Here is a 23,798-nt window from a genome sequence, read left to right as displayed (position 1 = left end):
ACTTTTATGCTCTTCACCAAACAGAAAAGCATTAAGAATTGCTGCGATGTAGAAGCCCTGGACTTACCTATTAAGAGGTCTGATTTTTGCACCTCTGGGTGCTTTACTTATCTATCTGTTGATTGTTTTCTGGTTTGACCTGGCTGACTACATGTTCTCCGAAATTAAAAAAAATGCTGCTCAACAATATCAGGGCAAATGTTAGCTATTACTGCTATATGGTTACTTGGGAATCATAACCCAGATTCTGTGCAGTGTTTGAGAATGATGAACCTGTCAATAGTTGTCCTAGAGACCAAACTATTACCAAGCTAGGTTTAAAAAAAAATTGCATTTAAAAAAAATGCAAAAATAATACAGCTGAACAAAGAAAGCTTATAAGAATGGTATTATAGAGACGCTGTCTACACATTTACTGTTATATGACAAGTTAAATGAATTCTCATTTACCTGTTTCGGTGGGCACAAGTAAATTGTATTTGACTTCATGTTGCAGCTATATTAAGAAAGCTAGGTTCCAATCCCCTAGCTCAATAAAGAGAGTCCAAATAACAACCTCAGTCCATGAGCACCTCAAAGCAGGTGGTTTGGTTATAGTTACATACCCAGATTCAGTTTACTTTCATTTAGTTCTGATCAGATGAAAGCTATATTAATTATATCATTAGGATTTGATCACTGGAGGTGCAAGAAACAGAAGAGTGAGATATTGAGTACTTTCAGTAATGCATTTGCAGATAAACACATTCTACACACCACATTTTTACCATTCACTTGCAAGATATGTGACGGCTCAGTGATTCCAGTTAGTGCAACCTATCACACCTAACCTAGCCTTTCTTGTGACATCATCAGCGAGGTTATATAGGCACTCCGTCTTGTTGTTTCCATCCTGCCAGACTGTCCTATGCTAGGTCATCACTTCCAACACTGCAAACATCAGATGCTGGGCAACGGGGTCAACCATGTCACCCTAACCTCACACTGGCATTTATTTTCTTTTAGGGATGCACCAAACTGCATTTTTGGGTTTTGGTGAATCACCGATTCTAAGGGACAAATACCGAACCCAAACCCTTCTGAAGTGCCAGAAATGTGCATGTGTGCCCATTTTTTAAAATAGGTAGGGTTTGGATTAGGTTTGGCCAGGCCTTTGGATCAGGAAGAAAAATCATCCTGCTAAAAATAGCTTGAATATTGCCAAATCCCAAACTGGATTCTGTGCATTTCTACTTTATTTCCTATTGATACAACACTACATCAAGAAACACATATAGCACTGAAATCTATTGTATCAATTCTCCTCTAAAATGTAAAAACAGTGGCCTACCAAGTTGGCCTACAAACTTTAGTGCAATAGAATATGATTGTGCCTTCTAAATATATCACAATTAATAATCTTACCCAGCATATATCAGTAATCCACAATACCTTGAAACCTCCTATCACATCTTAGTGTCATCTCTTTAACATTCATAGCAAATTTAAGAAGAGCTTTCTCTTGGAGCCTAGCTAGAATTAATTACCTTTCAGTATATCCTCGCCCTCCTGTATTAGTCATCAAGCTTATATCTTTGAAGAAAACAAATTGAATATGGATTACAGGGCTAATAATTCTCTGTTGAAGATAAGAACTGCTGCTGAATCTTTGAAACTGCAAATATGTATGAAACTTTTAATTATACGGAGCAAGGTGTATGCAGCTTTGCACAAGCATACAATATAAGATTAAACACACTAGCTAATACTGTGAAGAGAAGTGCGGCATCAGTAAGAGAGAGAGAGAGAGAGGATTTCTCAGAGAGGTTTATAGGCAAGACACCAGAAACTTGTGCTAATTAGAAAGGGCTGAGATGGACTTTCTGACTTAATTGGTATTTTTCTTCAGGCGTAAATAAATTCATTGACAAAAATCTGTTGTTTCTCAATCTTGAAATAAACCTTTGCTCTTTTAGCAAGTGTAGCCATAGGGGAAGTTAAACAATTGAGTATAATGGTAGAACTCATTTAATACCAGCCTGTAGGTCAGATCTGGGCTTATCATTGATAGATGAAAAATATGGGTTCAATCCTGCACTTCCAACTGCACCAGGCAATTATGTCATGGCCCGGATCTCCTTATTTGGCGGCCCTAGTCCACCAGATCCTAGCGCCTTCCAGTTTTTTTCCGGATTCCTGGGGAGCTGCAACTCCCCGGTATTCCCTATACTGCTGCTGGGCTGCGGCTTAAACCCAGGTCTTTGTGGCCTCCCTACAAAGCTGGGCCTGATTATGTTACAGGTACAGATGAAGCGCCATCTATCCCATAAAGTTTTAGTTACAAAATCCCACAGCAACACAAAACTGTACCTGAAATCTCACCACTAGATGTCCCCCGTGAGGTTTGTGGCTTAATATACATGTTAAAGCCAAGAACAACTGTGAATGCACTTGTTATAATGTGTTTGATCTTCCTTAGTGTGACATTTGGCTTCTATGCTAATTAAATGTTAGGACTGGAGTTTCAAAAAATTTACAAACAGTTACAGATTATTTAAATGTGCAGTATGTGAAGTATGATCCTATTCATTTGGACGAGACATTTGAATTGCTCTGTTGTATACTGCTACAGTTAGGTCCATAAATATTTGGACTGAGACAACAATATTGAGTGTAATGGAAAGTAAAAAAAATGTTGGACAGTTTATAAATTGTCCCGAAAAATAAGCCCATTGACTTCAATGCTTTTGGCAGATTTTATGCTGTTTTGCAAACTTTTAGTGATGGGAAACTGGTCAGATTTCCCCTTCACTATCACTCATTAATTGATCAATAAGTCAATCAGGGTCTGGTTTTCCCAAATAGGGTATTTAAAGTTAAAGGAAAACTATACCCCCCAAACAATGTAGGTCTCTATTAAAAGATACTGAGTAAAACAGCTCATGTGTAAAACCCTGCTTCATGTAAATGAACCATTATCATAATCATATACTTTTTTAGTAGTATGTGCCATTGGGTAATCATAAATAGAAAATTGCCATTTTAAAAAATAAGGGCCGCCCCCTGAGATCGTAAGATTCACTGTGCACACATAAAAACCACATGTAAGGTCACATGAGCCAATTAACAGACAGAGTTCTGCCTTTTGCTTCCTCACTTCTTCCTGTTACAGTTAGTGTTGTAGTATTTCTGGTCAGGTGATCTCTGAGGCAGCACAGATAGAGTCACGAAATGGTGGTTCAAGGCAAGAGATGTAAAATATTTATGTAAATATATATTCCAGTTTGGTAAGATTCTTTAATATGTCATTCAATTTGATATAAACTATCTGTTGCTTAAGTATTCATTTTGGGGGTATAGTTTTCCTTTAAGCCCAGCAAAGGGTATGGCACTCGTGTCAGGGGTATGGCAGTACTGCCAACATGTCACAAGTGCTAGGAAATGGTAGTTAAACAAAGTCCTGTTTGTAACTAGTGCAGTTTTGGGATAACTGGCACTTCATCTGTAGTGCTTTCTATACTTAAGTTAGAGATGACATTGCAGAGTGTAAATCATTTGTTATTTTGGGTGCAAGTCTATGTCCAGCATTCACATGTCACATATATAGCCCTCTGGACAGCCGAGTCCCACCCAACAGCTAATACAAAGCTCATATGTATTAAATATAACGTAATACAGTGTGATGTTATTTACATGAACTAAACTTAAAAAAAATAACAAATGGGGTAATTAACTTATCTGAGAATAAGACTAGAAAAAAATCAGTTTGTTCTAGAGCTAAATTGTACAATTCATTCAAAAAGTACAGCCCGAATATTAGGTTTGGCTGTTACCCAAGGTATATTGATAATTTAAAAGATGCTTTTTAATCCCTTTAGGGGGTTATTAATTCTTTACTCCAGTAAAGTATTGCCAATGCCAGAGTCCTCAAAAAAAGTCTGCCTCAAGTTTTGTAGGCCTTATGTAAATATGTAGGTTGTGAATCAGCCCCTACACTGCCGGGTGCAGGCACACACGTGTGGTTGCCATCTTTTGGAATTATTTCTACTAGTGAGGCAGTTCATGATGAAAATGGGGTGTAACATGGATGGGTGATGTGAAAGGGGGCAGAGTAATGGTGCAACAGAACTCTAGACGGCAGAGATCAGGGAAGGGAAAAGGCAAGAACTGGGCTGGTTGAAGGCTTAGGTAAGCGGACCAGGGGCTACATTTAAAGATGTTTCAGCATCCTGGGTAGCAACCCTACAAAACTACAACCCTACAAAACTTTGCATTCTTGTGCCAAAATCAGTCACTGGTGTCTGCACCTGGGCCGAAAAAATAGTTTCAGGGGCAGGCAGGAGATGATTCTGATGCATTCAGCAGACCAATTTTCAGTCCAGTCTGATATTCTCTTATACTGATAATTAATTATGTTTCTAACTGAAAACAAGTCATTGTTTTTATAAAGCTGAATGGAAAGTGAACTGGTGACCCAATATTACGTATTCCTACGTTGCTAGGATCTACCGACAAACATCTCTGCAGATCAATTTTTATCAACCTTTTAGGCAGTCCAGCCTTTATCCAAGTCAGCAGCAGTCTATGCATAGAAGTCAATTGGAGGGGGTTCAAATGCATGCTTCCCGCTCAACTTAGTTTCAAAAGGTTTCAGAGGAAACCATTTTTTTTTCTTTTTAACATTCTCTGGGCATTTGTTATGAAAACTACATAAATCCATATAAATGAAAGATTACTGGATTTATCTTAAAAGGATAGCAACACACTATAATCAATATATGTGGCCTGTGTGGCTTTACTGTATATTTATATCTTACATATTTTTCCTAGTTGAGCTTAGTAGCAGTTAGGCTTTTTCTTTATGAACAGCATCAGCTTACTGTACTTGAAATATGTTTGACTCATAAAAATGAACATGACACCCCGGTCATTCAGTAAGTTAATGAGCTGTACTTCCTTAACCAAACTAATGTGCGTATTGCAGTTATTGCAATTATTGTCAGTTTTGTAAAATAACGTTGCATTCAAGAATAATAGTGAAACTCCATACTTGATAGTAAATACTGTATGTGTATATATAGTAGGAATTTTCTTGTACAGAAAAGAGCTTGTTAGCTAGTGCTGATGCTCAGGCCCGGATTTGCGGCAAGGACGCATAGGCCCGGGCCTAGGGCGGCAAAGAAATAGGGGCGGCATGCCGCCCAGCCGCCGTTCAACTGCACCAGCTGCGCCGGCGTTTTTTCGCCAGCGCGCTGGGAAGGCGGGCGCTAGGACCGCGCGGCCGCCTGGTTGGACCGCGCGGCCTAGGGGCGCGCAAAAGTTAAATCCGGTGCTGCTGATGCTGCAAGACTGGTATGCAGTTATATAAGAATGTCACTTGAACCAAGATGAGATTTTGTAGTGCTACATCTTAAACTGGCAAAAACAGCACAAACTATTTGTAATTCTTACTTCACACCATGGCATACAAGTGCAAGAAAAGGGACAAATAGAATATCTATTCATGTTGCACAGTACTGAACTTTGCTAGTTTAAATTGGGCACACAGTGGTTAGGGTAGTTACGGGTGAGCCGGATATGACAGGCAGCTGTGCTTCTCATTTTATAAGAGCATTCTTTCACCTGCGCTCTATTATTAGGTCACTAATTTTAGATACAGCTGTATTCAAATGAATGGCCACTATAGCATGATAACTGTCAGAGCTAGGTATAAGGATAAAAATTGAATGTAATTTTTGCTTTAGTGTAGCTATTTAAAAAAAATTCAGGTTACGAGAAACCATTACTGCTCTCATTATTCACAGAGAGGTCTTCTAAAGCTACAGATAGAGCAGACTTTGATGATATGGAGCAGGGGGCAATTATTGTGTTAAAGCTGCCTGAGGCTGCATTTGCAATGTCGACCCCTCCTCACCACCCACACTTACCTAAACATAGCTGGTGGGGGTCCAGGGGAGGGTGCATCCCTAGTGCAGAGGTCGCAATTGTGCTATTTTTACTAGAAACGCTGAATTTCCAGTGTAATTACCTGCCCCTGGTAGTGAGTGATCACTGGCCAGTGTTTGCATCTTAAGAATTCAGAACATTTTGAAATACCCTCTTCTGCTTCAGTTAGTGCTCCATCTGTATATGCAGTATGGTTTTATGTTTGTGTTCATTTTCTAAAATTATCTTTGACTTTAAATAATACTACCTGATTCCCAAAGGGCATGATTTACTTTAATTGCTGGGCATTTTAGATAGGGGCTGGTCTGAAGCACCCTCCAGTGTCAGAGCAACAAGAATGAAGTCACCTTAAGGGTAAGGCCACACTGGGCGTTTTGGGGAGATTTGGTCGCCTGGCGACTAACCGCCTTGTCTATGCGGCGAACAATCTCTCCAAATGCCTTCCCTGACTCTGTGCCGGCTAAAATGACAAAACGCCGGCGCTGATTCGTTTTCCGAAGTCGCCCGAAGTCTTTGGGGCTGGAGTTACTGAACCTGGCAGCAGCAATAATGGATTCTAAGCTGCAATGGCAGAAGAGGTAAAGGAATTATTGAAACATCTCTCCTGGAGTTTAGGGAAATAACACACACACACACTGGTCTTTCTTTCCATATATATATATTTTCTTTACCGTTCACCCAGGTATTGTTTCCAAACGGAGTGCTGACCACAACCTAAATATATATATATATATATATATATATACAGTATATATATATATATATATATATTTATAGTGAACAAACAAGCCGCATTCCAAAGGCTTCATGAGAATAAAACTTCACCTTTATTTTTCAAAATGAAGTCCTTGGAGTGTGGCTTGTTTGTTCTCTGTATACCAATGTGTTGACCAGCACCCAGGCAGTGGATTGTTAAGAGTGCACCAGCCAAGCATATTGTGTGTGTGTGTGTGTGTGTGTGTTATTTATTTGGAGAATTGCTCAAAACAGTGAGTAGGGCTCAGGTAAAATAGTTCTTACAGATGAGACTGGAGGCTTAGGTTTTGCAATGGACAGGCTCCTACCTGGGGTTTATTGTTCAAAAGTAAACAGGCACAAGTTCCGTGCTATTACAGTAAACAATAAGCAGTTTTAGAGAATACAGGAGAACTCCTTAATGCTGTAACAAGGCAGCGACTCCAAAGAGTAACAAGGCAGTTACTCTTTGGAGTCGCAGTAGCATACACAGTTTGTTCAAAGAAATCACAGCGTTTGTTCAGAGACTCTCTCAGTTTCACAGTTCACTCACAAACCTCTGCATAGCCAGGCTCCCTTTAATAGCCCCATCTGCGGACTAATTGGGCAGCGTACTTGTTTAGCCTTGCTCCAGGGTCCTAGCCTGTCTTAACCTGGAGATTTAAAGGAGCCAATACCTCAGGCTGGGCATATTTATATATGTACAAGAACTGGGAGCTGGAGCAGAAGGTGCTGTGAGCAGCATGGAACGCGTCCCCAGTAGATTTAAAACCAAAAGCATGTATGACCCTGTCTGTAATAACCCATCCATTAAAACTTAATCTGGACATGACTGCTTGGTATCGGGCTAAACGTAAGTGGCGAGGCAATCTTTCTACAGCGGAGAGAGAGGCCATACACTCCCTAAAGTGTAATAGGGATATAATTATCCGGAAAGCCGATAAGGGAGGGGCTGTTGTATTGCTTGATTATAGCTACTATAAGGATGAAGTGCTATCGCAATTGAATGATGAAAGTTGCTATGCCAAATTGACTTTTGATCCTACAGATAAATTCCGGGGGGAGTTGGGAAACATGCTGGACAATGCTGTTAAAAATGGTTGGATTACAACAAGTATGTTTGAATATTTTTTACCCAAATACCCCGTCAGGCCAGTGATTTATACGTTGCCCAAAATTCATAAAAGTTTGTCTAGACCACCAGGGAGACCCATAATATCATCTAATGGGTCCCTTAATGAGGGCATAGCTGAATATGTGGATTCATTGCTTCAACCCTGTAAACAACAAATGGGTAGCTATCTCAGGGATACCACTGAATTTTTGAAACTCATACAGAGCATAGATTTACCCCTATCTGATGTAGTGCTGGTGACAATGGATGTGCAAAGCCTCTATACCTGCATCCCCCATGAGGCAGGTATAGGGGCCACACGTGATCTGTTGATTAATAATGCACTGTATAAGGGACCACCGATTGAATTTACGATGTCATTATTGAGATTCATTCTGTACAATAATTACTTTAAATTCGAGGACCAATTTTACATACAGCGGACAGGGACCGCTATGGGCTCGAGGGTGGCTCCAGCGTATGCAAATGCATACATGCACATATATGAAAATGATAAGATTTTGTCACATCCGCTTTTCAGACGATATGGCGCCTTCTATAGGCGCTATATCGATGATGTGTTTTTTATATGGTTGGGCCCGGTTGTTGAGCTGGAAGAGTTTGTCGATCAACTTAATGCATTGTCTAGTCCAGTGAAATTCACCTTGAAATATGGTTTGGACTGTATAGACTTCCTTGATGTGAAAGTCTATAAGGAAAATGATAAGTTGCATACTTGTATCTATGTGAAACCAACCGATAGAAACACTATAGTGCACTATCATAGTAATCACCCTAAGCACTTGCTGAATTCGTTGCCCAAATCACAGATGCTCAGAGTGATCAGAATTGATAGTGACCCATGCAAAAGAGAAAATGATTTGGTCATTATGTCTCGCAAATTTCTGCAAAGAGGGTATCCCCCCAAATTGATACAGGAGACAAAGGAATGGGCCCTAGCATTGAATCGGGAGGAAGTGTTATCTGAGAATATGGGCACAAGAAATAACAAGGATGGCGGTAATGATATGTATTATGTGAGCCAGTATGGGGCGTCGACAAGCCATGTACAGCAGTGCGTGAAAAAGCATTGGCCACTAGTGCATAGTGATGAGAGCTTACATAAAAAATTGCCCAAAAATCCTAAATTCAGCAATAGGAGAGGTAGAAATCTCAAAGAAACATTGAGTCCCTCAGATCCTATTGATAAGTATGTGAAGCCCCAGAAACAGCACTTCCTTACACAGCGCCCTGGTGTGTTCAAATGCAGCGGTTGTGTCATGTGCAGCAGTTTAATTCTAGGCACCAGTTTCACACACCCGCACACAGGTAAAAAATATGCCATTAAACACAGGATGACGTGCACCACCACAATGGTGGTGTACATCATAAAGTGTCCCTGTAGCCTCATTTATTGTGGAAAAACAATAAGGCAGCTCAAGGAGCGGATTGGGATGCATAGGTCCAGCATACGGGCGGCATTAAACCCAGACAGGGAAGACAAGGATAAAAAAGAAAAAGGCAGAAAACAAGATATCACACAGCAGCTGGTGGCTAAACATTGGGCTGAGGCCAAACATAGCCCGGCTGCCTTTAGATGCATGCCAATTGAGCATGTCCCTGTGAGGGCCAGAGGAGGGGACTTTGACAGAGTACTACTCCAACGGGAGGCTTACTGGATACACGAATTGAATTGTGTAGCACCAAATGGGTTAAACGGGCAGTTGGTCCTGAATTGCTTTTTATAATTCAATGAACGAAGGTAGTTTAGAAATGACAGCACAATGTATAGTAAGTTTGTATAACTTTTATTGAAACAGATAATTGACGCTAACATTGTAACAAAGTGTATCTGTCGCTTCAAGATAACAGAGTAACAAAGTAATGTATGTAAATTCACAGGTTGCACAGGGATGGATGTTTTTTATTGAATGGACTTATTCTGAAAAAGAAAAACCACTTTTTTCACTCAACAGCGACATCACATGGTGAGCTAAGATATTGCACAATTACTTCACCTATGGCTGATTATATGCAATGTGGATTTATATGTCTTTATGATTGGTGCCTTTGTAACACTGGGAGGAGCTACACAGGTTTAAATTCTCACCGGCACACTTGTATTTTGTCCTTGATAAAGGCCCTAATGTGGGTCGAAACGTTGGATGCACAAGTTTGAAAAATAAAGAAATTTTTGGTTCACTAACCAAGGTGTGCGGGTCCTCTTGAACTCTACATAAATACTTTGACCCAGCACCCACGTTCATGGAAGACTGGTTTAGAGTGCAAGCGTCTGATTCAGGTTATATATATATATATATATATATATATATATATATATATATATATATGCTTATTTTACATTTAAAAAGCTAAATTCTAAATGAATTTGCATACTGGAGATCCCGAGTGATTGTGGTTCAGTATATATATTTAGAAACACTTTGATAGGGAAATTAATGCATATGCTGGACTACTCTTGTGAGTCATGAAGTAGAATATTCAATCAAAAACATTTAAATAACAAACTGAATGAAGAAATGAACATATCAGTAAGGGGAAACAAGGTCACAATTTCAATCTTACTCTGTATAACACAAGTAGGGGGATATTTGAAGTGTTTGGAGCTCAACCTCTTAGTCCCAGAACAGAAATATGCTAAACTGTATTTGATCCAAGTTTTTCTTAAGTAGCTAATTTTATTACAAAGAAGCAATTACATTGTACATAACTACCCCTTCTGTCCATGACAAGGATTTTATAAATGCTACTCCACTTTCCTGTCCACACGCTGTCCACATCTAGAGATGCTAATGGCAGTAGTTTAAATAGACTTGGGGAAACAGAAGCAAGCTGTCAATCTGGAGACCCGGTTAACTGATCTGTGGCAGTGATGGGCCAGTACACTACCTTATTGCAAGTACAGAAATAGAGCATGGATTGTGGCCATGTAATAGTACATTCTTTGTTTACAGCCATAGCAACCAATTAGTACGTGACACTAACTGTATTGAAAGCAAATACCTGATTGGTCACTATAACTGGAATTAAACATTGCACCTGTTATTAAATTATGACTATAACTATAAACAATTAGTTGAATTATATTCAAAAAATATTACAGTGTACTAATAATTTTTGCTGCCAAAATATTTGTGCTTGATTAGATTTTTGTCATGCTCGTAGGCCTTAAAGGAGAAGGAAACCCTTTTGCAAAAAACCCCCATACCCCCCCACCCCAGGTAGACCCCCCTCCCTCCTCCCCCCAGGCTAACTACCCCCCCGGGGAAATGCCCCCTACTTCATACTTACCCCTCGGCACAGATTCTTCCAGCAGAGTTCCACGCATCCATCTTCCGCGTCTTCTGTAAGCTGACTGGGAGATCTGTATTTATGCGCAGTTGGAGCAGTTTGCCGGTTTGCGCATGTGCGAAATTACATGAAAATTGTCGCAGTCAGCTTACCAAGGATGCGGAAGATGGATGCATGGAACGCCGCTGGAAGAATCTGCACTGAGGGGTAAGTATGGAGTATGGAGCATTTCCCCAGGGGGTAGTTAGCCTGGGGGGAGGAGGGTCTACCTGGGTTGGGGGGTACGGGGTTTTTTGTAAACGAGTTTCTTTCTCCTTTAAGCTAGCCATAGATGTGCAGATGTTATACTTTGTGTGAAGAACGCTCGTTCATTCAGTCTAATGATCTACCATTAACCATTAAGATTAAAATGTAGGAAAAATAAATACATTTTTCTGGCCATGAATTGACAGACATGAATTGACAGACAGCAATCTTCCAAAAGTTATGTTCGACAATAAAGTAGTCACAGTCACCGACTGATATTGTCAGATAGGTAATACATGCAGAGATTTTATTGGTAGCTGATATTAATCTTTTAACCTGACTGATCAACTTACCGACCATGGTACAAAAAATGCCGGGACACTCCACACATGATGCGAAAATTGTAGGAACATGGGACAGCAAGAGCATGTTGCTTGGGAATTAACAGGGTACATACTTCTGTGGGTTTTAATGCTCACAACTGAATAGAAGATTTACAAGAATTCTTGCAAGCAAAAAGTACAGTAGCAGTAATATCATTTGGGGAAGATTCACAAAAATATTAGTAAGAAGTTCTAACCAAATGTTGTAAATTCAGAAACACGTCAACGTTATGGATTTGTCTTAATGATGCCAAATTTTCAATAGTGTTGCTTAAACTGTATAAAAAAATTGTTGTTGTTTTAATCCTCAAAAGGCTCATGTGCATGCCAAAAGATCTTCCTGACATTTTTATTGTGGTGGGGAAATAGTGGAGGAAAGAACTGTGTCCCAAATGTTACCTATACAACAGTGGGGGGGGGGATCCTGGACTGTGAGGTCTGCTGCATCATAGTCCCCCCTCCCTAGCCCCTCTCATACCTTTAAAATACAGGCATGGTGAAAGCTGTAACGTGTGGCTCAATTGGGCCAGGAGGGGAGTCTGGGAAGGAGAACCTGTCTGCACTGGGCCCCATCAGTAGATTTATTTTGCAGGGAGACCCGACTAGCCCAAGTAACTCTACTGTGTCTTTATGACTTTTTTCGTAGAGGTTGAAAAAGAAGAATGATCCCAAAATATGTGTTCCTTTCAATTTTGGATCCCATTTGTCTGACAAATGTGCTGGCCCCAGATAATTGACCCTTAATAAAATTATTGAAAACAATTTAAGCTTGAAAAGGGCAAAAAACATGCTGCTGTGCATGCATCCTTTTGTGCTTTATGCATATAGAACAGTCGTCAAGACACACTATGTAATACACATACGCAAGAGAAATATATTTATGATCTAAGTTTAAAGAATCTGTAAAAATGATAGTGGGAAATAATAGCTGTATACTTGAGAACAAAGCAAGTGCACATTAAGCCTGTAATTTCATCTGAATGTTTTTTTCCTACAGTATAATTTCACATGACATTTTTTACCATTCCTAAAAGAAAAAGAGACCGCTGGGTATACCCATAAGTAGAGTGATGAAGGTTTTTGTTATATAAGCATCCTTGTCTTTCAGGTTAAACTATTAAATCATCTTAAGACGACAGACAGATCTGCAAATGACATGTCAAGTTGGGAAACTAAAGTGCCTATCATCCATCGATATGTTTCCCTGGAGTGATCCCTGCATTAAGCTGAATTACTTGAATGTCACCATTTTTGTCAGATAAAAGAAAGCTCTTTGGTGAATTCCCCTTTCCCACACTTATGTGAACTGCAAATTACTTCTTGATAATCTGCAAGATACGGACAAGACACCAGTTATTTAAGTTGGGGTGCAGTCTGACCTGTGTAAAAGTGAGATTCCTCTTTCAAATACTGAAAGAAAATTAATTCCAAAGCATAACCACTCATAGAAAAATACACACACATTTCATTTTTAGAGTGGAAAGAGCTATGGGGCAGATTCACTAAGCGCAGACTTTGCGCTAGCATCCAATTCGCTGGCATCGCGCTGAAGTTTCGCTAGCGTTACTACACCGAGCAAAGCGAAGTTGTGCTAGCGTTGCCTCATTTGCATACGGCAGGAAGTTAAATTTTAATGAACTACAAAGCCCAGGGAACCGTAATAAAAGAAATTAGAGTTATCATACCCTACATGAGCCCAGTGTATAGTTTATGTGCCATATGTTAGGAAATGTAGGGGGGAAGCCGGGTACCCTAAAATAAATTTACGCTCTTTTGCAGCCTATCCCCTGAAAAACTGAAAAGTCGCCAGCATTTTTTGGGACTTGAAAAATGTTCAACTTTTTTTGAGGAAGTCCTATCTACTTTATTGCACTTCGCCTGGTCTCAGGTGTCGAAGGCAAGTCTGGCACAAGAGGTAACGTTCAGTGAAATCCGCATCTTAGTGAATTTGCATAGTTACGTCCATTCACCAGAGCGCAACTTTGCCAGGCGTAAGGGAGCGAAGTACCGGCAGAGTCTATCTCTTTCTCTAGCGAAGTTACGCCTGCGCACATTATTAAATCGGCAAAGTAACGAAATGAGGTCATGCTGGCAAATTTTCACTAATGTAGTCACTTCGCCCTTTATAAACCTGCCCCTATGTCTTTAGGCACAAGTCACAGGGCAGGGCAATCACTTAACTGCATCCCTAAAGGCCCCCCTTACACGGGCCAATAAGACCTGCCAACAGACTGAGTTTGCAGCTTATTGGCCCATGTGTGGGGCCACCGACGGGCTTCCCCAACTGATATCTGGCCAAAATTCAACCAGATCTCAATCAGGCATAGGGCCCAGGATTGATCAGCCCGATTTCACCCACCTCAATGTTGGCATGTCGCCAAATGAGCCACCTACGTCCATAGCTACCTTAAGAGCTACCAGTGCACATCATTCCTACCAGTGGCCTAACTAGTTATTACAGGGCCCCACAGTAAATTTCAGGCCAAAAAATGTCTAGAGGTTGACCTGTTTTACAAATATTTATTGAAATTGTATGTGAATTAGGGCCTCATGGGGCCCCAATATCTCCTGCCCCCCCCTGCAGCCACAGGGTCTGCTTCCTCTGTAGTTACCCCTAGTTCCTACTGTTTTGGGGACCTTGTCCATACAATAAGATGTTTTATAGAAATTTGACACATACCACATACCTATTATCTTGCCATCAAGAGAAGCCTCACACCATATGGCATTAGTACATGTTCATGTAAAGATTGAAATGGATAGTCGTCACATAATTACACACTTTGATTAACAAACCATTTAACTTGTTACACATGCTTTTCGTTTAGTTTCATGTTAAAGTATTTCATATTCTAGGTTTATATTTAAACAGTATCATAGCTATGGCTCCTTTTTTCCATTTACTCTCATACATCTACAACAGGCTTCACATCCAGCAGAACAGTAAAAAAGAATTAGCAGATCAGTAATGGATTCTGCGTTGGCTTGTTGGCCAGTAGCTCTGAGTATATACAGTACAGTGTATAGAATCTCTGCCATAAAGTAAGTAAGTGCTTCTGTTATTTGCACAAGTAAACACTTTTTATTGGGATGACAAAAACCCTTAAAAAATTGATTTCAGGGACAGGGCCTGATTAGAGGAACGGTAACACCAAAAAATGAAAGTATTTTAAAATATACAGTAATATACTATTGCATTGGTAAAAATGGTGCGTTTGCCGATCAGAGAAACCCCTATAGTTTATATAACTCTGCTCTGGAGAAAATACACAAGTTATATAGCAGATAACAGATATCCTCAGTAGAATCCAATATAATTTTACAGTGCTCATCTGTTATCTGCTATGTAACCTGTGGTATTTAGCCTTATTTCAGACTGAATGGCTGCTGCCCCCATGGCTACACAGCAGCAGAGTTATATAAACTATAGTAGGGTTTTTGAAGAAAACACATAGTTTTTTCCAGTGCAGGCCAACAGTACATTATATTTAATTACGTTAAAACAATATCCATGTTGCACCTTTAAGACAAAATGAGGCCATAGGCAAGGCAGTGCTTAAAAGAAACAGACAGATAAATAATGGTCTGCTTTGTGTGAACCCTTTCCCCAAATATCATGTACATTTTGCAAAACAAATGTTTGGAATGGCAGCACAAAGTGCACCAGAAGGCACAGTGCCCCCCCCATCAGTTCATGACATATTGTGGGGTGCCACCTTTTTTAGAAAAATATATTTTTGCTTTTTTTGCTATTATCATCAAGCATCATTTTTACTAGTCAGGCTGGTAAAATACTGGCCAAGTGACAACCATAATTGCATTCCATAACACACTGTGGTACCTGCATTTTATAACAGTAAGATCACATCAGAAATGACCATGAGAACTCCCTTAACCACAGACCTGCCAGTAAAATTGGTTCAGAAAGGTCCATTAGAAGTCTGCTAACCCCAGACCCCAGTAAGAATACTGCAGACATGGCCAGTGAGGACTCAGTTAACCCCAGACTTTTCAATAAGATCACTGCAGACAAAATAATGTAACATTAACCCAGTAGGATTACTATGCCACCAATATGAATTCAAGCAAGTTAGCTAGGGTCAAGTACAAGGCACAATTGTATTAATGTATAGGAAAAAGGAAATTATTATTATTAACATGTATTTATATAGCGCTAACATATTGCGTACAGTAAATGTGATTGTACAACTAAATCACATGAATTATATACATAGAACATATGGAGTTACATACATCACAATCAATACCGGTACAAAAGGTGAGGAAGGCCCTATGCAAAAGAGCATACACTCTAAAGGGAAGGGAGTACTACACAAGGTGTGGGAGTGGGCAAGATTGAATTAAGTGGGTGAGAAATGTGGTACTGTATGTGGTGTTGCATTTGGTAGTTAAGCAGAGTGAGGGTAGGCTTCTCGAAAGAAGTGCGTTTTAAGAGATTTCTTGAAAGCAGAAAGGCTGGCAGAAAGTTGGACAGACCGTGGGAGAGAGTTCCTGAGGAGGGGAGCAGCCCTTGCAAAGTCTTGAATGCTAGCATGTGAGGAGGTAATGAGAGAAGAGTTCAGTAGCGGTCAGTAGAGGAGCGTAGTAAGCGGTTGGGTGAGTATATAGAGATGAGTTCAGAGATGTAGGGTGGAGCAAAGTTATGAAGTGCTTTGAATGTCAGGGTCATTAATTTGAATTTTATTTTGATTCTGAAAGGTAGCGGAAGCCAGTGCATGGATTGACAGAATGGCGTGGCAGAGGAGGAGCGGTTGCTGAGAAGTATGAGACCCTAAGCAGTGTTCATTATGAACTGGAGAGGTGACAGTCTCTGGAGGGGAAGGGGCCAATTAAAAGAGAGTTACAGTAGTCTAGACGTGATATGACGAGAGAATGAATAAGAATTTTGGCAGCATCTTGGGTGATAAATGATCGTATTTTGGATATGTTCCTTAGGTGGAAGTGACACGATTTAATGACTGGATATGAGGAGTAAATGACAGGGCAGAATCTAGGCATCGGGCCTGGGGAGAGGGGGTGATAGTGGAATTGTTAGCTATGATGTATACTTCCGGGATGTTACTGGTGATAGTTGGAGGAAAGAGAACCATTTCAGTTTTAGAGAGGTTTAATTTAAGGTAGCGTTGTGACATGCAGGTAGATATAGCGGACAGGCAGGAGGAGACGCAAGTTAAGAGTTCTGGGTTGACATCAGGAGATGAGAGATAGATCTGAGTATCGTCAGCATAGAGGTGGTAGTGGAAACCATACGAGTTGATTAATTTGCCGAGGGATGAAGTATAGAGGGAGAATAGTAATGGTCCCAGGACAGAGCCTTGAAGAATCCCAACCGAAAGATGTAGGGTAGAAGATGCTACTCCGTTGTAGGAAACACTGAAGGAGCGATTGAAGATGTAAGAAGAGAACCAGGACAGGGCTGTGTCACGAAGGCCAAGCGAATGGAGGGACTGGAGGAGGAGAGGGTGATCTACAGTGTCAAATGCAGCTGAGAGATCAAGCAGTATTAGTAGTGAGAAATGATTGTTGGCTTTAGCGGTTAAAAGGTTATTAGTTAGTCGAGTCAGGGCAGTTTCACTGGAGTGTTGCGGCTTAAAACCAGATTGTAGGGGGTCCAGCAGGTTATTGTCAGAGAGGAATGAGGTTAGTCGGTTGTAGACTAGGCGCTCAAGTAGTTTAGAGATGAAAGGTGGCAGAGAGATAGGTCGGAGGTTGTCAAGATTGGAGGGATCAAGAGAGGGTTTTTTCAGAATGAGGGTGACAAGAGCATGTTTTAGTTGAGAAGGAAACAGTCCAGTTGAAAGCGAAAGATTAAATAGGTGAGTTAAGGCTTAGACAAGGATTGGTATTGCAGAGAAGTTTTGAGGGAATTGGATCAAGCGGCCAGGTGGTAAAGTGAGAAGAGGCCAAAAGCTTTGAGACTTCCTCATCAGTGACAGGGGTGAAGGAGCGCAGGAGAGACTGGGGAGTGTGGAGGGAGGGTAGTGGAAGTCTAGGGGGGTTGAGTAGTGTTCCCTTCTGATAGTGTCAATTTTGTTTTTGAAGTGCTCAGCAATATCTTGAGCAGAAACAGATGTGCATGGAGGGGGTGGAGAAGGGGAAAGGAGGGTGTTAAAGGTGGAGAAAAGTTGTGCTGGTTTTTTAGAAATGGAGTTAATAAGTAAAGTATGTTTGTTTGGCTTGGAAGAGGCTGGTGTTATAGGAGCGCAGGGCAGATTTGTAGCTCCAAAAGTCTGATTTGTAGGTCCAAAAGTCTGATTCTGAGCGGGATTTGCGCCAGCGATGCTCAAGTGCACGTGAGTGTCTCTGGAACGCTTTTGTATGAGCAGTATGCCAAGGTTGAAGTGGTTTGGGTCTAGCACGTTGATGGTGAGAGTACTATAGTAGACAGAGATAGCCACATTAGGACAAGAGATGGCTGAGAGTGAAGAGAGTCAAAGGAAGAAGAGAGATGTGACACGTCTACAGCTTGCAAGTCACGGTAAGTACGTGTTTGGGGAGTAGCAGGGGGTGAGGAGTGAGTTAGTGAGAGTTGTTATGTGAGCATATTGTGATCAGAGAGGGAAAATGGTGAGTTAGTAAAATTGGTGGTTGAACAGAGTCTGGTAAATATGTCATGTTGAAAAATTTGAATTATCTGTTTACAAATGGGCTCTATAAGAGATTTCTAGATAATGGGCTTCTGTAATATATTGCTATACAAGTATGGGATCCGTTATTCGGAAACTCATTATCCAGAAAGCTCTGAATTATAGAAGGGCAGTCTCCCATAGACTCCATTTTATCTAAATAATCCAAATTTTAAAAATGATTCCCTTTTTTTCTCTGTAATAAAACAGCACCTTTTACTTGATCCAAATGAAGATATAATGAATCCTTATTGGAAGCAAAATCAACCTATTGGGTTTATTTAATGTTTACATGATTTTCTAGCATATTTAAGGTATGAAGATCCAAATAATTTTGGAACTTGGGTCTTCGTACCTTATGTCTACTAAAATAAGCTTTAAACATGAATTAAACCCAGAAGGATTGTTTTTTCTTCAATAAGGATTAATTATATATTAGTTTGGATCAAGTACAAGGTACAGTTTTATAATTACAGAGAAGGAGGAAATATTTTTCAAAATCTATATTATATAGATAAAATGGATGGTAATTCATTTTTTTGGATAACAGGTTTCTGTATAATGGATCCTATACCTGTATAGCCTCCCTCCCAATTTCAGTCAGCCAGGCACATTAATGACGCTACTGTTAACTGCATCTCCATTGAAGTCTTACACAGATTCCTTGTTCCAATGATTTGTTTATATTGCTAAATTAGATGCCGTTACTGACAAATGCTGGATTATGTTGGGAATACTTTGAGCCCTTGGAACAACTGGTTCACATGGTGAGAGGCCACACAGTGACTGTTTTGCTCTTTTCCAAATGCAGTGGCAGAATATGTGTGAAAATATCCTTAAGCCATTTGTTTATAAAAGGTCATTTTTATTTAGGGTACTTATTCCTATATATATATATATATATATATATATAAATGATGAAGGATCCGCACTCTCATTTTCAAAGTATAACAACTTTTATTTATCACATTACAATCCGACGTTTCGGTCCCTCCTGGGGACCTTTCTCAAGGATATTGTGCACAAACAGTGTGGTCAATTAAATACCCTCCCCCTCCAGTGAATTTGGCGCCCTCATACTTTGAAAATGAGAGTGCGGATCCTTCATCAAAACAAAAAAGTCCAGACCAATATCGTGAATAAAAAGTATTGCTTTACTCTGCAACGTTTCGAAGCTCCCGCTTCTTTATCAAGCAGTATACATCAAATTGACATCACATCCTATATAAAGGCTATGCCTTAACACACCTCACACGTGAAACAAATCAAATCAAAACTGGTCCTATCAGAATCCTAGAGACATGCAAATCAGGTTACACCCATATTGTATACATCACAATCTAGCAATATAGCTTATTTAACATTATAACGAATATTCCAATGGTCCTATGACAGCATATATCATACTTAAGCATGCATCGATGTATATACAATATTGTAACCACTTATGGTACTAACTAGTTACATTCAGTTACAATGTGTGTTAAAGGCAACATAGTCCCAAATCCCACCCAAAAGACATTACATTATTATATAAAGGCATACAGATCATATTCTCTATTGAGGCCCTTGGGATGCAGCGTTTGTAGAGTATGAATCCAAAACTTCTCCCTTTTCTGGAGTTGTAAGAGTCTGTTGCCCCCCCGACGTGGGGGGGCAACAGACTCTATTACCTGAAATCTCAAGGCCGCTGCTGAGTGTCGTTCATTGTGAAAATGTAGAGGAACCGGTAACCTAAGTACCTCTTTTCTTATTGTGGATTTATGCAGAAAAAGAAAGGCATACCGTTTACACACACATATCATCCCTGTGTACGCAAGATACACCGTGTGATACATAAACATTGGCCCCTATTGAAGCGAGCCTATCCAGATATACAGGAGTTTTTAGAACCACCACTTTTGTCATATAAACGTCCCCGCAATTTAAGGGATAGGTTAGTGAAGGCAGATCTGGGCACTACAAAGCAGAATACACAGAGGTTATTAGCACCACTACGTAATGGCATGTATCCCTGTGGTAGATGTAACCAATGTTCAAGTGTCATTCGCAGTGGCACATTTACGCATCCTTATTCAGGAAAAAGATTTTCGATACAGGGACATTTCACATGTGATTCTGAATACGTGGTCTATTTACTGAAATGCCCTTGCGGTCTGGCCTATGTAGGGGAAACCATACAGCCGATCCGTGATAGGATCAGTCAGCATAAATCCACAATAAGAAAAGAGGTACTTAAGTTACCGGTTCCTCTACATTTTCACAATGAACGACACTCAGCAGCGGCCTTGAGATTTCAGGTAATAGAGTCTGTTGCCCCCCCACGTCGGGGGGGCAACAGACTCTTACAACTCCAGAAAAGGGAGAAGTTTTGGATTCATACTCTACAAACGCTGCATCCCAAGGGCCTCAATAGAGAATATGATCTGTATGCCTTTATATAATAATGTAATGTCTTTTGGGTGGGATTTGGGACTATGTTGCCTTTAACACACATTGTAACTGAATGTAACTAGTTAGTACCATAAGTGGTTACAATATTGTATATACATCGATGCATGCTTAAGTATGATATATGCTGTCATAGGACCATTGGAATATTCGTTATAATGTTAAATAAGCTATATTGCTAGATTGTGATGTATACAATATGGGTGTAACCTGATTTGCATGTCTCTAGGATTCTGATAGGACCAGTTTTGATTTGATTTGTTTCACGTGTGAGGTGTGTTAAGGCATAGCCTTTATATAGGATGTGATGTCAATTTGATGTATACTGCTTGATAAAGAAGCGGGAGCTTCGAAACGTTGCAGAGTAAAGCAATACTTTTTATTCACGATATTGGTCTGGACTTTTTTGTTTTGATATATTGTTTGTCCAGAATATGGACTAAGTCCACGACAGGGACACCGCTCCACTCCAGTTTGTACGAATATATATATATATATATATATATATATATATATATATATATATATATATATATATATATATATATATAGTCAACTACAAGAGGTCCTCTGCACTCAACCCATTATCAATATATTTAAGACAGCGACATTTTGTGCATACTGCTACTAAAAAATGCCTTACCCTTTAAACAACACAGGGATTGTTTGTCCATATATTGCAATATATTTAAGCTGGCCAACTACGTCAAAGTCATCCCATATCTGGCCAGTCCTACGCTTAATTTTCATCTGATTCATTAAGAATTCAATTGCTTAATTATACATTTTACAAAGGGACTAAGTTTTGCCTGCAACTTACTAGCTGCTTTCAAAGTAAAACTCCCAAACTTGGCTGCCCTTTTATTAGACACCAGTGGGATCACCTGACTATAGCTGGGAGGGGTGGGAGCTACAACATGGAGCTGGTCACTGCTCCTTTATAACTATAACAAACAAGGGAAAGTTGTGCTCACCACTAATTTTTAAAACCATTAGGCGGGGGTGCAATGAGGGTGTGACCACAAAATACATATAGTCAACTACAAGAGGTCCTCTGCACTCAACCCATAGTGGTGAGCACAACTTTCCATTGTTTGTTATAGTTATACAGGAGCAGTGACCAGCTCCATGTTGTAGCTCCCACCCCTCCCAGCTATAGTCAGGTGATCCCACTGGTTGAACCCCAGGGGAAACGCTGGAGGACATTTAGACAGTTTTTACCTTTTTTTTCTTACTGTATTTTTGCTCTTGAAGTCTGAGCCATCTAATAAATATGTCACGGAAACGTCTTCGTGCCTTTTCTTTTCCAGGCAATACTGAGATAAACCAGGAATCCAGGACCTGCAAAATGAGGGTTCTAAGAAGTACAAGTAAAGTTGTAAGTAAAACCCAACAGATATCACTTTGGTGCCCCAGGGTGCTTGGTACTTAACAAAGGACACACCACATCAAGTAAGCCCTGACATTAGGGGTCGGGACAGGACTAAATTGTGCATTGCCAAGACACACCCAAAGTAGAAAAGTTTGGAGTGTCTGTGTTAAATCAAGGGTTATAATGTAATATCAGATTGCAATGGTCAATGCCAGAGGCTAAAGAGAGAGGGAAAACAAATACCATACTTATACGTTGGATTTTATGAAGAAGAATAAAGATAGAAGATAGATCTCGGTGTTCCAGTTAACTGTGCAGAAGAATTGCCTACTTAAAGACGCCTTGCAATGTGTGATTTAGTCCAGGGTACAGTGGAAAGTTCATTTGCATTTAAAGTAATGGTGTTGCCGGCATCCCTACTCACATCCGTTTCACCTTAAATTCTACCCACTTGCAACTGAAAGTGATGTCACGCCTAACGCATTTTGTTAGCCAAACTTCCTCAGTGACGCCTCTCAGGAATCTTGGATGAGATTAGGCATGAGATTACTTTCTCACAACCAAAAATTAGACTCCATCTGAATTCCCTTGCATGCAGTTAACCTTGGGATTATTATACTGACTTCTCTGAAGTTCTAAAAGACACACTTTTTTCTAACCTTTTGTATGTTTATTTTTCGCCATAAAATCCAACAAATTGCGCTAGGTGTGGTACTTGTTTTCCCTCTCTCTGCAGCCTCTGGTGCTGACCATTGTGACTTGACATTATTTGTGACCCAGTATCGGAACTACAGATAGGATTCGCAAGAGAGGGTATTAAAGGAATTGTTCACCTTCCAAACAGCAGTTCAGTAGTTTTCAGATTGTTACTATAAACAAAGACTTTTTTCAAATGCTTTCCATCGTTTATTTTTTACAGGTTTCCCAAAATTTAAGTTTAAAGTTTAATGTTTGTCTCTCAGTCTGGCAGCTCAGTGATCCAGGAGCATCTGAACTATTACAATTTGCTACATTTAGTTGATACATTTGGTTGATACATTTCTCACCAGTATCTGAGGAATATTAGCAACTATTTTATTAATTATAATGAAACGCAGGGATTCTGCTCAGCAGGGACAAAGATAACAAATGTATCAATTTAAATTTATTGGGGAATATTCTATAAAACTACTGTGAACAGTGTAGGTGAAGAGATTAGTGTTTTTGTAGGTCACCAGGAAAGAGATCTAGACTATGATAGAATTCAAGAATAAAACATGACAAACAAGACAAGGAAATTGGTAGTCCAACTTTTCCTGCTACTGTAATGAGATGCCACATTTAGTTTTAGGCAGATAGGGTTATGGCTTCACCAACCTACATCAGCCTTTCTACCTTCCTATAAGAACACATATATACGTTTCATTATGAAGGTAAACTAACTGTCTAATTACTCTTCAGCTTTTTTATTTATGGTTTTGGATTAAGAAGATCATAGTTTCAACTACAATGGCATACAGCTATACTGTATGTAAAAATGTTCATTACAACAAAATTTTAATTCAACTTCTTAATTAAACCAAGTTTTGATGCTGTGGGTTTGTATGGATGTGTGGGTGTCTGCAGGCAATTTT

Source organism: Xenopus laevis, chromosome 2S (assembly GCF_017654675.1).
Source record: "Xenopus laevis strain J_2021 chromosome 2S, Xenopus_laevis_v10.1, whole genome shotgun sequence".
Taxonomy (NCBI): Eukaryota; Metazoa; Chordata; class Amphibia; order Anura; family Pipidae; genus Xenopus; species Xenopus laevis.
Note: the sequence above shows the minus strand (reverse complement) of the source record.